Here is a 16582-nt window from a genome sequence, read left to right on the forward strand (position 1 = left end):
CTTGTCATTTCCGAAGCTGTCGAGGGTTAGCGTCCAGGAGATGGGCGGTTTTCCCGTCGTATTCCTACCATGCGTCACCCTCCCAGCTGTGGCAGAGCCCCCTCCTCCGAAACCACTTCTGCTCAGAGGCGGTGCGCCTGAAACCAGAAACCGCTTTTCCCCCTTCCTACGTCAGTACCACGTCATGCTGACGTCATCAACCTGCGTCGACCTCTTGCCACCGTGTCCCTGTCACATCAGTGCCACGTCGCTGCCACCGTACTACCATGTCATCACCTCTACCATACTGCCACGTCACCCGGCCGTACTGTTGACATCACCTTGCCACGTCACCGCCGTACCGAGACCCACCGCTGACGTCATGCTGACGTCATCATCAAAAAAAGGCGCGAAGGCACAAATCGCTGCACAGGAAGCCTGGAATGAAAATATGAGGCAGTTTTTGATGCGCGATTAGTGCTTAGCGCTAATCACGCATCGCTAAGAAAAAAGGGCCAAAATGGAAGCCCTCTCACCGCTCAGCTACCAGCAGGCCCAAAATTCACAAAATATCGGAAATTTCTTCGCGCAGGATGCAGAAAAGGGAAAAAACAGTTTTTAAAGCAGCAGAGGGCCGAACAGCAGCCATAAGAGGTCGATGGGACAGTTCAAAAAGTATCAGAGGAGAGATAAAGCCCAGTTTCATGTCAAAGTGTATCAGGAAGCAGCAAAGAGTATTAGTTGAACATTTTTAATGGAAATCTGTATTTCCCAAAGCAGGTGAGCATTCAATGGCCGCCAACAAAGTCAAAGAAAGCGGTGTAAGCCCATCAAAGCTCTCAAATCACAGTTAATGCACAATTAAAGCCGCCGAATAGCAATGGAGCAGAGCCCAAAGCACAGTTATGGCTAAATGAACAGCACAGAGCCACCAGTACAGAATTAACTCATTTTGATACGGCTACCTCCAGCGCAGCTCGAAGATATTTTGTTGCATTTATTTCAAGACAAGATTAGGTTAAAAAAAACTCGTTTTCCTGCACACCTGTTTTAGGTCTATTGTAATAAGATTTTTGGATTTTTTCCCTATTTATACCACCCTCTGTACTGTTTAAAGGGTTGGTTGGTTGATAATCCTCATTAGAGACTCGCACTGTATACCCGATATTTTCTATAATCAAAGATTGCTGAAAGCTTGGAGAATGGACTGTTTGATCTGTGTTTAACGGTTTGAAGAGATGAATGTGGAATTCTTGTGCTGCTATATGAATCAATAAGTGTTCCTTACCTCTATTATTTCAATTTAATATATGCTCAAGTCACAGAACAAAGGATTGGTTTAGAATTTGCTTGAACACACTCTATGCTCAGTTTCTGTGGCTTCTTAATGTTTTCCTCTTGATTTAGGCATAAATATGAATTCTTTTATGGCTCATGTTTGATCTATTTCAGATATGAATGACTGTTATCTAGGAATTCTTAGCTGCTCCTAGATAGGGCTCATTTATCTTCCCTCTGCTAACCTGAATGAGAGATTCTTAGTTGCCTCTCATTCCTTAGCCTTTCAATCCATCTCTTTTACCTTGAATGATTGTTTCATATGCAGCTATCTTGCTCCATATCTCTCTTGTGACCAAGAAAACGCACCAGCAGTCTTAATCCATGACTCCATGCCTAATGGTTTGAAACTTACCACACTATGTTTTGCCTCTCTACTTGAAAGCATCAATCATCGCACCAAAATTCAAACAAAACCCCTTGAACCCAATAACTAGCCTAAAATCATCTTCAACAAAGCTAAATCAGAAAGAGAGAGCCCTCTTTGATTGCAGGTGGGCTAGCACCTGCAGTCCAAAGACTGGTTTTTGGTTACCTCGGCCGTATCCTTTTGGAGCTTAAGGACAACCTGAGTGATAACATAATGGCGACTCCACCGGGGACAATCCTCAGTTAATTTCATAAATCAAGTTGGAAAGCTCTGCTGAGAAAGAACCAGACCTGCAAAAAAGTTTGTTTCTAACCCATATATTCTTAGAAAAATCCCTAAAAAAACAAGCTAGAAGCTGGATCCTAAAAAGAATTCACGTTATACAAGGTCAAATCCAGACCCAAATCCCCCAGCTGCTTTTGAAAATCCGAATTTAATCCCAAGAAAACTCAAAAAACTAGAGCGAATAGAGGATTTGGCTGATTCTAGTCCTCAGACAGTTCAACCAGGTTTTGTTCCAACCCCTGTCAAAGTTTTATTCCATCCAACCCCTACTTCCCCTTGCTCATCATCCACTTCTCAAAGCACTCCCTCCACACCTCCATTCACTGCACATACCCCCATTACTCCTATTATCCCAGTTGTTCCAGTTGTTCCAGTTGTTCTTGTTGTCCCTGTTGTCCCTGTTGTTCCACTTATCCCTGTGAATATGGCTAATAGATATGCACCCTTGCAATTACCTGCAAATCTTGGGGCTATGCCTCAGGATTACCAGTCTAAAATAACTTATTTTGATGGCACAAGTGCCTGCACAGCCCTTCAGCATATAAAGAAAATGCAGGATTACTTTGAAAGCTATGAGATTGAAGACGATAGTGTGAGGATGAAGATTTTTGTCCAAAGCTTGACAGGTGATGTCAGGACTTGGTTTAGAGCACTCCCAGCCAATTCCATAGCAGACCCAGAAGCCTTATACCAGTCATTTATCAACAGATGGGACAAAAAGAAAGACCCCTTGCACATACTAGCTGAATACAATACAATTAAAAGAGGCCCTCAAGAGTATGTCTTGGACTATTGTGCAAGATTTAATAATGTTTATAATGCAATACCACAGAACTTAAGACCTCCACCTAACCTTGCCTTGTATAAATTCCCTGATGGTTTCGACCCAGATATGGCATACCAGTTAAAAGAAAGAGCGCCTAACAGCCTTGCCGAAATGCAAAATGTGGCCGTCACTGTGGAGGAAAATTTAATTGCAGAAAGAAACGGAGCTAGGATGGAGAAAAGAACCACCTTTAAGGAAGAACCCTCAGCCTTATATCAAAAGCTGGATGCTATTATCAGTGGCATGCACAGGCTGGGAGACAGGGTAGAGAGTGTTGAGAGGAAATCATCATGGGACAGGCAGCAAGCTAATACCGTAAGGAACCCAAATTTTAGGAAAACTCAGAACAAAAAAGCTGGTAGGTCTAGCCCAGAACATGATGTAAGGCCCCCTTTTCACGAAAATTATGCAGAGGCATCTACTTCCAGTGAGCCCACAGAGGATACTCACATGAACTTAGTGGATTTAAAAGGTCAGCAACAAACTTTCTTCACCCAAGAAGACCAAGATGAGCATGACTTTAACCAATTTCAGACTAAGTCGGGTGAGTCTTTTGATTTTAAGCAAGGTTATGATACTGTTGTGTATGAGGTCCACAAACAGTACAAGCTGAGGACAAGAACCATAGATGTGCCTGAAAAGGTTAAACCAAATGATACCAAGCAGTCGAAGAAGATCAAAGAAAAGGCTGCCATTATAGAAAATGCTAATATAATTGTCCCAAACCCACATAAAGTGACTGTAGAGGATGTCACAGACATGCAGCCCTCTAATGATCAACCTCTCCCATCTCCTTCCTCGAAAGAGAACTTGAATAGCGCTCCTAAAAACCTTCCCAAAACATAAATACCGCAAGGTATCACTCACCATAACCCTGATAATCAAGAGGAAAACACTGATAATTCAAATGAAAAAGAAAAAACTACCATCATTAACACCAAGACTCCATTGGAAAATCCTTTTAACTTAGAAGTAGAGATTGGCAAACTGAAGATATCCATCCCTTTATCTGAACTTGCAAAACATGACATCTACAGGCAGCAAATTCAAAGATCACTGCAAATCCCAGAGAACAAAGATGATGTGAATGTTCTTGATGATCAGCCTGAAGTGCTGTTCGGTCCAGAAGTTAATGGAAAATCAACATATTGATCTGTTCTACCCTTTTATGTCAGTTTCCATATACATAACAAAGTTTTGCACAACGCTATGTTTGACTCAGGTGCCTCACACAATCTTATGCCCAAAACTGTAATGGAGAAGCTAAACCTTGAAGTCACTAGGCCATACAAAGATCTATTCTCCTTTGACTCAAGTCAAGTCAACTGTTTAGGCCTCATCAAAGACTTGTGTGTCTCCTTAGTCCAATATCCCAACAAGACGATCCTCATGGATGTGTTGGTTGCTGACATCCCACCAAAGTATGGCATGCTATTGTCAAGATCTTGGGGAGAAAAACTCCAAGGATCCCTCCAATTAGACATCTCTTATGCCACTATATCTGTCTTTGGGCAACCAAAGAGACTATATCGAGAAACACTCATGAATATGTGGTAAGTAGTGAGAGCAAGCCTAAAAATTTTCCCATTTACTCAATCCATTCTGATATGGATTCTTTTATTTTGTTTAATGATGAAACAAGTCCTCCAACTGATGATAAGCCTTTGGCTTCAGAACTAGACACACACATCAATGAAGAATTGGTTGCCCATATTGTTGAAACTGTCAAAACAATCAAGGCAACTAGCATACAAGAAGAACTTCCCCAAACAGAAATTTCAAATATGCTCTATCCTAAAATGACTGAAACTCTTGATACTAACCACAAGCAAGAAATGACATGGTATTTAGAGTTTGATGGCTCTGTTAACAAGTTAGGAGCAGGGGCAGGTTTCTGGATTCACAATACACATAACAATCATGCAGAAGGCCATGCCTACAGACTGAACTTTAAATGCACCAACAACATGGCAGAGTATGAGGCTCTCATGTTGGGCCTTAAACTGCTCAAAGCTCTAGGAGCTACAAAAGTGTCCATTCTAGGTGACTCTGATTTGATCATACAACAAATGAAAGGTAACTTTATTACCAATGATAATAGAATGAGAGCCTATAGGACTGCTGCCACTAGTATACTCAATGCGTTCACTGAATCCAAGCTTGCCAAGATCTTAAGAGATCATAACATTCATGCACACAGCCTAGCCACTTTTCCTAGTACGTGCAAACTTCCGTTTGAGCCAAACCACCATTTCACAGCTGAGATAAAACATAGGCCTGCTATCCCAAATAGTGTTAAAGATTGGCAAGTGTTTGAAAATGATGCCCAGATTAACAATTTCCTCACTCTTGAGCATGAGTTTTCAAATATTAACATTGACATGGATGCTATGACAGATGAACAACAACAAACAAACGAAAATCAGCAGGCTATAACAGCTGTAACAGCCAAACAAATCCTGAACCCAACTGTTTTTGACAAAATAAACATAGAAGAGCTGAAACAAATGCAATTGGGGGAAATAGCCAAAACAGAGGCCGAGATCATTGATCTAAAGGATAACTTTTTTCCCGCTGGCCTCACTCCATTAGAAGACATGTTTGATGCAAACGACGTTCCCAAAAAGCCAAAAATACAGCCCATAAACACTGCTATAGAAGAACACAACATTGGGACAGCAGAGAAGCCCAAAATGATCAAACTATCTAAATATTTTCCACCCGATCAAAATCCCAAATATGTTGATTTGTTCAAAGAATTCAAAATGTATTTGCTTAGAATTATGAGGACTTGAAGTCCTATGACACCTCAGTAATCCAACACACCATTCCCTTAAAACCAAACCAAAAGCCCTTTAAACATAAACTGAGAAGAATCAATCCTATGCTTCTTCCCTTGATTGAGAAGGAAGTACAAAGAATGCTTGAAGCAGGCATAATAGCACCCATCAGATTTTTTGAATGGGTATCCAATCTTGTTCCCACAAGAAAAAAGACAGGTGAGATTAGGCTATGTGTAGGCCTAAGAAATTTAAACCAAGTCTCCCTAAAAGACCACTACCCATTGCCAAAAATGGATCATATTCTACAGAGAGTAGTGGGGTCATCTAGAATCTCTTTGCTAGATGGCTTTTTAGGTTTCAATCAAATAGTGGTCCACCCAGATGACCAAGACAAGATAGCCTTTACCACACCGTGTGGAACATTTAAGTATGTGAAGATGCCTTTCGGACTTAAAAACGCTGGTGCTACCTTTCAAAGGGCAATGGATATTGCATTTGCCAAGGAAATACATGATTTCCTAGTTGTCTACCTTGATGACTTAACCCCTTTCTCTAAATCTGATCAAGAGCACCTAAAACATTTGAGGCAAATATTCATGACATATAGGAAATACGGCATTTCCTTGAACCCCAAAAAGTCCCTCTTCGGCCTTGAAGAAGGCAAAATTCTTGGCCATATCATATCAAAGGACGAGATTAGAATTGATCTTGAAAGAATCCCAGCCATCCTCCAAATCCCATATCCCCGGAACATAAAAGAGTTGCAAGCATTCCTTGGGAAGATCAATTTCCTAAGGAGATTTATCCCAAAACTAGCTGAACTGATACGACTGTTAAGCAACATGTTAAAAAATGATGCCAAAGTAAAATGGTCTCTTGAAACCAAACAAGCCTTTGAGAGTATCAAATCTGCCTTAACCCAAACCCCTGTCCTCACAAGTCCACAATTTGACAGGGATTTTATCATATTTTCTTTTGCATCTGATCACACCATAGTTGTTGTCCTTTTGCAAAAGGATGATCAGGGAAATGAAAAGCCAATTGCATTTTTCAGCCGAGCCTTAAGAGATGCCCCTTTGAAGTACCCAATCATGGAAAAGCAGGCCTATGCCCTGGTTAAAGCAATCAAAGACTTCCAAGTTTACATTTTATATTCACATGTGATTGCCTATGTCCCAAACGCTGTTGTAAAAGACATATTAACCCAAGAGGGGTTAGAGGGAAAAAGAGGTAAGTGGATTGCTAACATTCTTGAGTATGACATAGAAATAAAACCAACCAAGCTCATCAAGGGACAAGGTTTAGCCAAACTGATGTCCGAAACAAACTTTCAAGCCTTAGAAATTAACCGATTGGACAATGAACAGGAGCTGGCGACTCCACAAATCAGTGAAACCTTTTTGCAATCCCCATGGTATGCTAATATATGCTTTGTATTGTTAAACCTATTTGCTCCCCCAGGATTGTCCAGAACTAAGAAAATATTTTTGAAAATGAAGGCTTTAAAGTTTTCTGTCATAGATGGTGCATTATTTTGGAAAAATCATGAACGCATATTGCTTAATTGTTTAACCATGAATGAAACTAACAATGTCATGAAAGAATTCCATGCAGGTAACTGTGGAGGACATCTATATTGGAAGTCCACTGCTGATAAAAATTTAAGGGCTGGTTTCTATTGGCCCTCTCTTTTTGCAGATGTAAAGAAGTTTGCCATTTCATGTCACAAATGCCAAATCTTTGAGGGCAAAAGAAAGCTGTTGCCCCTGCCCCTTAAGCCTGTCTCAACTGAAAAGCCTTTTCAACACTGGGGTCTTGACTTCATTGGAGAAATCCATCCCTCTTCCTCAGGCCCGCACAAGTGGATTCTAACAGCCACCGACTGTTTCACCAAGTGGGTTGAGGCCATCCCATGTAGGCAAGCCAATGATACCATCATTATCCAATTCCTTGAGTGCAATATCCTTTCTAGATTTGGCTGCCCTGAGAAGATCATTACTATCAATACCGCTGCCTTCAAATCCAAAAAGATGATCAATTTTTGCCATAAATTTAACATTACCCTGGGCCACTCTACAGCCTATTACCCTCAAGGTAATGGCTTGGCCGAATCCTCAAATAAAAGTCTCATTAATATTATCAAGAGGATCTTAGAGGAGAACAAGAAGAATTGGCATAGAAAGCTCACAAATGCCCTATGGGCAGACAGACTTTCAACAAAGAAATCCATTGGGATGAGCCCTTATGAGCTAGTATATGGCATGGAGGCCAGATTTCCTTCATCCTTGGGCATACCTACTATCAAACTGTTACAGGAGATCCAGGCTGAACCAAATGACATTCAACGAAGAATCAATCAGACCATTCATCTTCAGCAAACCAAAGAGCAAGTTTATGACAGAGCTCAAATTTTGCAAGAAAAGCTCAAAAAGATGTTTGATAAGAGAGCTAAGGTTGAGGATTTCAACATTGGCGACAAAGTTTTAAGGTGGGACTCATGAAGAGAAGACAAGGGAAAACATGCAAGATTTGATTTTCTATGGAAAGGGCCATTCGTTATTTCTGTTGTTCAGGGAAATAACACATATTGTCTCAAATCTGTAGAGGGCAGCTCTGCTGAAGAAGGCCCTATTAATGGCCGAATGTTAAAACATTACCATGATCCCTTTTAAGGGATACAATGCAGCTCTGTATATATCTCCTTGTACATTGATATTTGTATATATCGACACTTTGTTTTTACTTTTTGTGTAAGCAGTCTCATTGTTAGAGAAGCAGCAGAAAAGTTTGTGAAGACACAGCCAATGCAAGTACCCCTTTTAAAGCTCTGTCTCTGCATTAATCTCAGCAAAACAGCAAGAGTAGCACTGTCATATCACAGCAATTCATGGTAAAAAGAAACTGTTTGCAGATTGCAGTCTTCAGCCAAACAGTATCAATAAGAGAGGAGCATTTTTTAGTTTCACATTAGCAACTGTTTCCAGACCAGAGGCTAAGGGAAATACATCAGTTTTGATCCATGTTTTGGACCTATTTCAAAGGCAATGCTCAATCAACATTGCATATAATATCAAGCACGCAGAAGAAAGCAGGCAGTGCTATGTATTTCACAATGTTTCAGTTGAGGAGAGGGCTGCTCATATTTCAAAGTTTCACACTCTTAGCAGCCAACATATGGAAGTTTTTTCAATCTACAACAACAATAGAAGATCAAGGCAGTCTGACCTGTTGTTCTTGGCTTTTCACAAGGAAAAGCCATCCACAAGTGGAGCCACTGTTAGCCTCCTGTTGCAACAGGTGTTCATATTTCATGATTGACATTTTTACATGCCAAATATGTCAACTTTGCATGCTACAATGCTCCATATTTCCAAAAAGAAGCCAAAGAAGAGGCCCTCAAAGTGTGCCAGTCTAAATGCCACTGCTGTATTCCAAATTTTGATGAGTTATTCCATTTTTGAAGAATTTTCTGTTAAGGGAAGGCCAAACAGTCTAATCTTGACTTCCCTAGGTTTCAATTTCCTGTTTTAGAATATAGAGAATCATTGTCTGTCCAAACAGCTTAACCTTGGCAGATTTGTAGTTAGGTAGAGAAGCAAAGGAGCCCAACTACTTAATCTGGGCCCTTGGAAGAAATAAGTGTAGATTTAGATAGGAGGGCAGTCAAAAGAAAAATTGTAAAGCAGGGTCTGCAAGTCTAAGTGCACCCAAACCAAAAAGAAGAAAAAATGCTAGGTAAGTAGGCTGGGTAGGTAGTTTTGAGGTTGCAGAATGTTGATTTGTGATCAATTTTGTGTTTCAAAGTGATATTGTACTTCAGATCACAGGTACAAGGCAGTTTTCATTTGGAGGAGCTCAAGCGAGGCATGTCTAACTCCCCCTTCTTCTTATTCCCCAAATCACTCACTAACTTCCCTGAAGAGGTCAAGATCTGCTTGATACCTCTTAGTTTCATCATTTTCCATATCATTTGCCTTGGTAAAGATCTGCTTTACTCAAGGAATGTTCATACTTCCTCTATGAATCATTTTCCCCCTAAATAGCCTAAGATTCACATACTTAGCGCTTTCTTATCACTTGTCATATTAACTACTAATTTTACTATGTAGCTCCCTATCTGTCTCCCCTTCCCCTACTAAAACTATGTTAATAACTCCCCTATGTACATATTCCCATCCCCTGGCATTATAGCCATATTTATCAAGTCCGGGAAATAGTAGTCCATCTGGGGCTCCTACTAACCCTTCCGTGTCCTAAACTGGAGTTAGTCTGACATCTGGTCATCCTAACAACCATTTCCCCTAAGTCCTAACCCTACAACACTCATTTCCCGCCCTTATCCTAAAGTCATACTTGTAAATATATTTCCTCGCTTGTAAATAACCCAAAAAACCCACTTTCCTAAAGTTTTCCCCCCGCCGTATGAATAAAACACATAATAAAATACATGCGGGCCCCGTTTTTAACCCTTCGCCGCCTTGTCTCTCCCATCGGCCGTCAGATCTGGCATGCCACAAATCAACGGTGGGCAGGTCTTTTCATCTCCGAAGCTGTCGAGGGTTAGCGTCCGGGAGATGGGCGGTTTTCCCGTCGTACTCCTGCCACACTTCACCCTCCCGGCTGTGGTGGAGCCCCTCCTCCGAAACCACTTCTGCTCAAAGGCGGTGTGCCTGAAACCGGAAACCGCTTTCCCCCCTTCCTATGTCAGTACCACGTCATGCTGACGTCATCAACCTGCGTCGGCCTCCTGCCACCGTGTCCCTGCCACATCGCTGCCAACGTACTACCATGTCATCACCTCTACCGTACCGCCACGTCACCCGGCCGTACTGCTGACATCACCCTGCCACGTCACCACTGTACTGGGACCCACCGCTGACGTCATGCTGATGTCATCATCAAAAAAGGCACGAAGGCGCAAATCGCTGCACTGGAAGCCCGGAATGAAAATCTGAGGCAGTTTTTGATGCGCGATTAGCTCTTAGCGCGCATCGCTAAGGAAAAAGGGCCAAAACGGAAGCCCTCTCACCGCTCAGCTACTAGCAGGCACGAAATTCACAAAATAATGGAAATTTCTACGCGCAGGATGCAGAAAAGGGCAAAAACAGTTTTTAAAGCAGCAGAGGGATGAACAGCAGCCATAAGAGGTCGATGGGACAGTTCAAAAAGTATCAGAGGAGAGATAAAGCCCAGTTTCATGTTAAAGTGTATCAGGAAGCGGCAAAGAGTATCAGTTAAACATTTTTAATGGAAATCTGTATTTCCCAAAGCAGGTGAGCATTCAATGGCTGCCAACAAAGTCAAAGAAAGCGGTGTAAGCCCATCAAAGCTCTCAAATCACAGTTAATGCACAATTAAAGTTGCCAAACAACAATGGAGCAGAGCCCAAAGCACAGTTACAGCTAAATGAACAACACAGAGCCACCAATATAAAATTAACTCATTTTGATACGGCTGCCTCCAGCGCAGCTCGAAGATATTTTGTTGCATTTATTTCAGGACAAGATTAGGTTAAAAAAAACTCGTTTTCCCGCATACCTATTTTAGGTCTGTTGTAATAAAATTTTTGGATTTTTTCCGTATTTATACCACCCTCTGTACTGTTTAAAGGGTTGGTTGGTTGATAATTCTCATTAGAGACTCGCACTGTATACCTGATATTTTCTATAATCAAATATTGCTGAAAGCTTGGAGAATGGACTGTTTGATCTGTGTTTAACGGTTTGAAGAGATGAATGTGGAATTCTTGTGCTGCTATATGAATCAATAAGTGTTCCTTACCTCTGTTATTTCAATTTCATATATGCTCAAGTCACAGAACAAAGGATTGGTTTAGAATTTGCTTGAACGCACTCTATGCTCAGTTTCTGTGGCTTCTTAATGTTTTCCTCTTGATTTAGGCATAAATATGAATTCTTTTATGGCTCATGTTTGATCTATTTCACATATGAATGACTGTTATTTAGGAATTCTTAGCTGCTCCTAGATAGGGCTCATTTATCTTCCCTTTGCTAACCTAAATGAGAGATTCTTAGTTGCCTCTCGTTCCTTAGCCTTTCAATCCATCTCTTTTACCTTGAATGATTGTTTCATATGCAGCTATCTTGCTCCATATCTCTCTTGTGACCAAGAAAATGCACCAGCAGTCTTAATCCATGACTCCATGCCCAATGGTTTGAAACTTACCACACTATGTTTTGCCTCTCTACTTGAAAGCATCAATCATCCCACCAAAATTCAAACAAAACCCCTTGAACCCAATAACGAGCCTAAAATCATCTTCAACAAAGCTAAATCAGAAAGAGAGAGCCCTCTCTGATTGCAGGTAGGCTAGCACCTGCAGTCCAAAGATTGGTTTGTGGTTACCTCGGTCATATCCTTTTGGAGCTTAAGGACAACCTGAGTGATAACAGATAATAAGCTATGTTGAAGGCAAACTTTGTCCCCAAACTTGTAAACAACTCTTTCCAGAACCTAGAAGTGAACTTCGCATCCATTTCTAACAAAATATTCTTTGGAACACCATGTACCCTCACTATCTCTCTTATTAAGACCTGTGCTACATCAATAGCTAAATAAGTAGACTTCACTGGAATGAAGTGAGCTACCTTTTTCAACATGTCCACTACAACCGTGTTAAAATATTAGTGTCTAGATTTGCTCGAAAAACTTGTAATGAAGTCCATGGAAATGACCTTCCATTTCCACTCTGGAATCATAATGAACTCTATTAGACGACCTCAATTATTATGCTTTGCTATCACCTGTTGAAAATCCAAACATCTAGCCACAAGTTATGCCACTTCATTCTTCAAGTTCGGACAATAACAAAATTTCTTCATTGTTGTCAATGTCTTATGATATCTCGGGTGACCTGAATATGGATTAGCATTAAATTCCTTCTAGATAAGCTTCTCAATCTCATTGTTGTCTAGAACATATATCTTATCCCTAAATGTGACAAAATCATCTATTGTGAGGTGATAATCCACATCCTCATCACGTATACCTCATTCTAACATATGTATAAGCTCCCTAAACCTATCATCCTGATGACTTTCCTACAAGATCTGATCCTGTAAATCTATCCCATAGGAGCTCATAGTAGCTATATTATTCACTTGTATCCTCCTACTAAGAGCATCAGAAACCTTACTCTCTTTAACTTTAATGTACTTGATCTCAAAGTCAAACTCACTAATCATGGTCAACTATCTATATTGCCTAGCATTCAGATTCAGTTGGTCAAATAGATATTTCAATCCACTGTGATCACTCATCAATACAAACCATCTGCAAAGAAGATATTATCTCCACATCTTCAAAGCATGGATGATCCCTGCCAACTCAATATCATGTGTCAGATAATTATTTTCATGCTCATTAAGTTTCCTTGATTCATAGCATACTACCTATCCTTCCTGCATCGGTACTCCTCCAACACAAACTCTTTCTCTAGATATGCAACCTTTAGAACTGGAGTAGTTGTCAGCAACTTCTTCAACTACTCAAAACTAACCGCACATTATTTTGTCCATTCAATTTTCTTACCTTTCCTTTGAAATGATGTAATATGATCATAAATCTATGAGAAGTTCTTGATGAACCTCCTCTAATAACTTGCTAACTCGATGACTGATCTTAAATCATCCACATTCCTAGAAGCTCCCCACTCCATGATTTCCCTGATATTTTTTGGATCCACTACTATGCCTTACTTGGAAACCACTTTTCCTAAGTAACGTACCTTTGCTTAAAAGAAATTTTATTTAATGAGCTTAGCATACAACCGATGCTCTCTGAACAATCTGACTACTGCTGCTAAATGTTCAACATGCTCTTTCTCATTCTTAGAATATACCAATATATGATCAATGAATAGAATAACTAACTTGTCCAGATAAGGACGCAACAAACAATTCATCAAGAAAATAAAATTAGTTGGAGCATTAGTCAAACCAAATGGAACTACAAAAAACTTATAATTCTCATACCTATTCCAGAAAGAATTTTTGTAGATGCCTTCTTCCTTAAAGCATACCTAATGGTATCATGATTTCATATCAATCTTTGAGAACACCATTGCTCCCTTCAACTGATCAGACAAGCCATCAATCCTTGGCAATGGATACGTGTGCTTGATGGTCACCTTTTTCAATTGCCTTTAATCAATGCATAACCTGATAGTACCATCCTTCTTCTTCACAAACAACACTAGTGCAACCAAAGGTGACACACTCAGCCTAATGTCTCCATTGTCAAGCATTTCCTTGAATTTCAACATCAACTCCACAAACTTTGGTGTTCTAATCATGTAAGGTGCCTTTGATTCTGGTGCTACCCCTCGTACCAACTCAATAGAAAATTTCACTTCCCTGTGAGGCAGAAACTATGAATTATTTGTCGCAAACACATCGTGAAGCTACTATAAAACCAGGTACCTTCTCAGGACATCCACATCCTCAAGTTCCTTACCTTTATCATTGAAAATATGTACTGTGAATAACACACGCCCTTTCTTGTGACTACACTTCGTTTACATAGTTGTCACCATTCTAACTGTTGTTTCCTTTTTTTTACCCTGCAATACTCTTTGTTCCCCATTGTCATAGAGGCACTCAATAGCCTTGTCATAAAAATCCACCTTGGTCCTATGAAGATACAATGAGTCTATACCCAACAACATATTGTATGATCCCAATGGAAGTAGATTCAAATGTGCTTATGTAGGCATACCATTCAACTCAAATGCACATTCTCTTACCCAATGATGAACTCTCTTCTTTATATGTATAGCCAATTGTACTAACCAAGATTATGAATGCACTTCTTTATTCAAACCACACTTATCCACCAGGTCAATACTAACATAACTATAATTATATCCAGGGTCAATCAAAATAGATATAACTTGATCACAAAGATTATAGTCAATCTCTATAATAAAAGTTCGGTGATCTTCTTTCCTATTCTATAATAATGCATAGATATGTCGAATACTCTCTCCAACATCCCCCACTGTCTATGAATGTCGTGCACTATAAATCTATTGTGTACCACACTGATGTTGTGGATAATCTATTATGTGAACCTCTCCTCCACAAGTCCAACACTGCAAGGACTTCATGTAATCACCCTTGTTCTCCTCCTGAAACCAAAATACATGTCCTCTATCATATGCATTGAACTTCTCATATGGTGTTGCATTCTATCTGTTACCTATGCGTTGAGGTCTTGTTCTCTTATTATCCCATTTTCATTTATTCTTACCATTACCTTTCTAAACCTGCTTAGTCTCATATTTTCACTTTGATTTCTCATAACAATTCATTAGCTTCCTGATGGCCTCCTATAATGATCTAGGCTCATTAAACTCAATCATGTCCTTGAATTCTTCCGACAACCCACTGGTGAATCTCTGAATATTTTCTTTCTCCTCCTTCAGATAAGGCACATACTTCAATAATTCCAAGAATCTACTAATGTACTCCTCATTCGTCATAGGTCCCATCTTCAGCTCATAGAATTTCTTTTCCTTGTCATCATAATATCTCTATCATAAATACTTATTCCTTAATAGTCTCTTAAACTCACTCCAATTCAACTCCCCTTCATGAATACCTCTGACATTATTTACATCTTCCCACCAAATATATGCTTTACCTTTAAGACTGAATGTAACTATTCTAGCCTTCATGTTCACTAGGTACTCATGCAACCGAAAGAACTTATTCATCCTAAGAAACCATGTTGTGACATATTGTGACGTATTCATATCCCTATGAAATGTAGGTGGATTTTTTGTCTTTAACTCATCCACCAAATATCCCTTATCACTCCTCATGTAAGGATGATAGCGATGATGACCATGATACGTATCTGACCCAGAACTAGAGTAAAGCCCATGTCTAGTGCCTCATGTATGAGTTGTATCCAAGAGTCTTCCATCTCTAACCATGTCATCTCTATGAAACTCTTACCCACCTTGTGACCTGCTACCATATTCTTTGTTATTCCTATCCTCTTCTACAAGTCTGACAAGAATTTAAGACTCATTGCATTCACTTTTGCTTGTTTCTTTTGTGCCCTAACAAGTATCTCTTGTGATTGAATGATTCAGTCATTATCTTCTTTGAAATTGCTTATTTATTCCTTCAAACTTCTCAAAGTGTCTGCTATGTTAGGAAAATATCCCTCACCATGTTGGTCATTTGATCAATAGGAAATCTTGTGAGTTGTAGTCTACCATCTTGGTAGTCATCTTTGATATTCTCTTCCTACAAGGTGTATCATGTCAACTAAATCAAATCATAAACAAATTAACGTAACTTAGTGTAGTTCAAGGGAGGATATCTCATCTGCAATGTCAACTAGATTATCACAATACATGTATAATCATAATCATCATAGTTTATAGACATCATCTAGTTACGACACATGATGCCACAACTACACACCAACTAGGCCCCATGCATGCATAACAACATATGTACAATACACATGCATACACAACACATACAAACACTGACATGCATTCATGATGAACACATCGTGAAAACAACACCACCAAATTTTGCATGACATCAAATGCACACACAACAAGAACATAGATCAGAAGCATAATGACACATATACAACTGACATGTACACATGAAAACACATTCATCCAAGGAGAACAAAATCTAGACATCACCCAAGGAGAATGGAACCAGTCTCTCGTACCACTCTGTAACATCCTCCTCCCACATTTACCCAAGTTAATCGATCCACTAGGGTAAACATGTGATGAAGAGTTACTATGATATGATTCAACTCCCCAAGTATAGTTAAGGAATTGGTACTAACATGACAACACCAATCTTACCTTCCACACATGCTATAGAACCTTTAGGAGCCAACCAACCATTCTAAGCGACCAACCCCTAAGACAAATTACCATTTCACTACCCTAGAGCCTCATCTGCTCCCATAAAAAGACATGCATGCTACTGGGACCCTCCA

The sequence above is a fragment of the Pinus tabuliformis genome, chromosome 8 (genome assembly GCF_031772625.1).
Source record: "Pinus tabuliformis cultivar Carrire ecotype Pingquan chromosome 8, CPIR1, whole genome shotgun sequence".
NCBI classification, from domain to species: Eukaryota; Viridiplantae; Streptophyta; class Pinopsida; order Pinales; family Pinaceae; genus Pinus; species Pinus tabuliformis.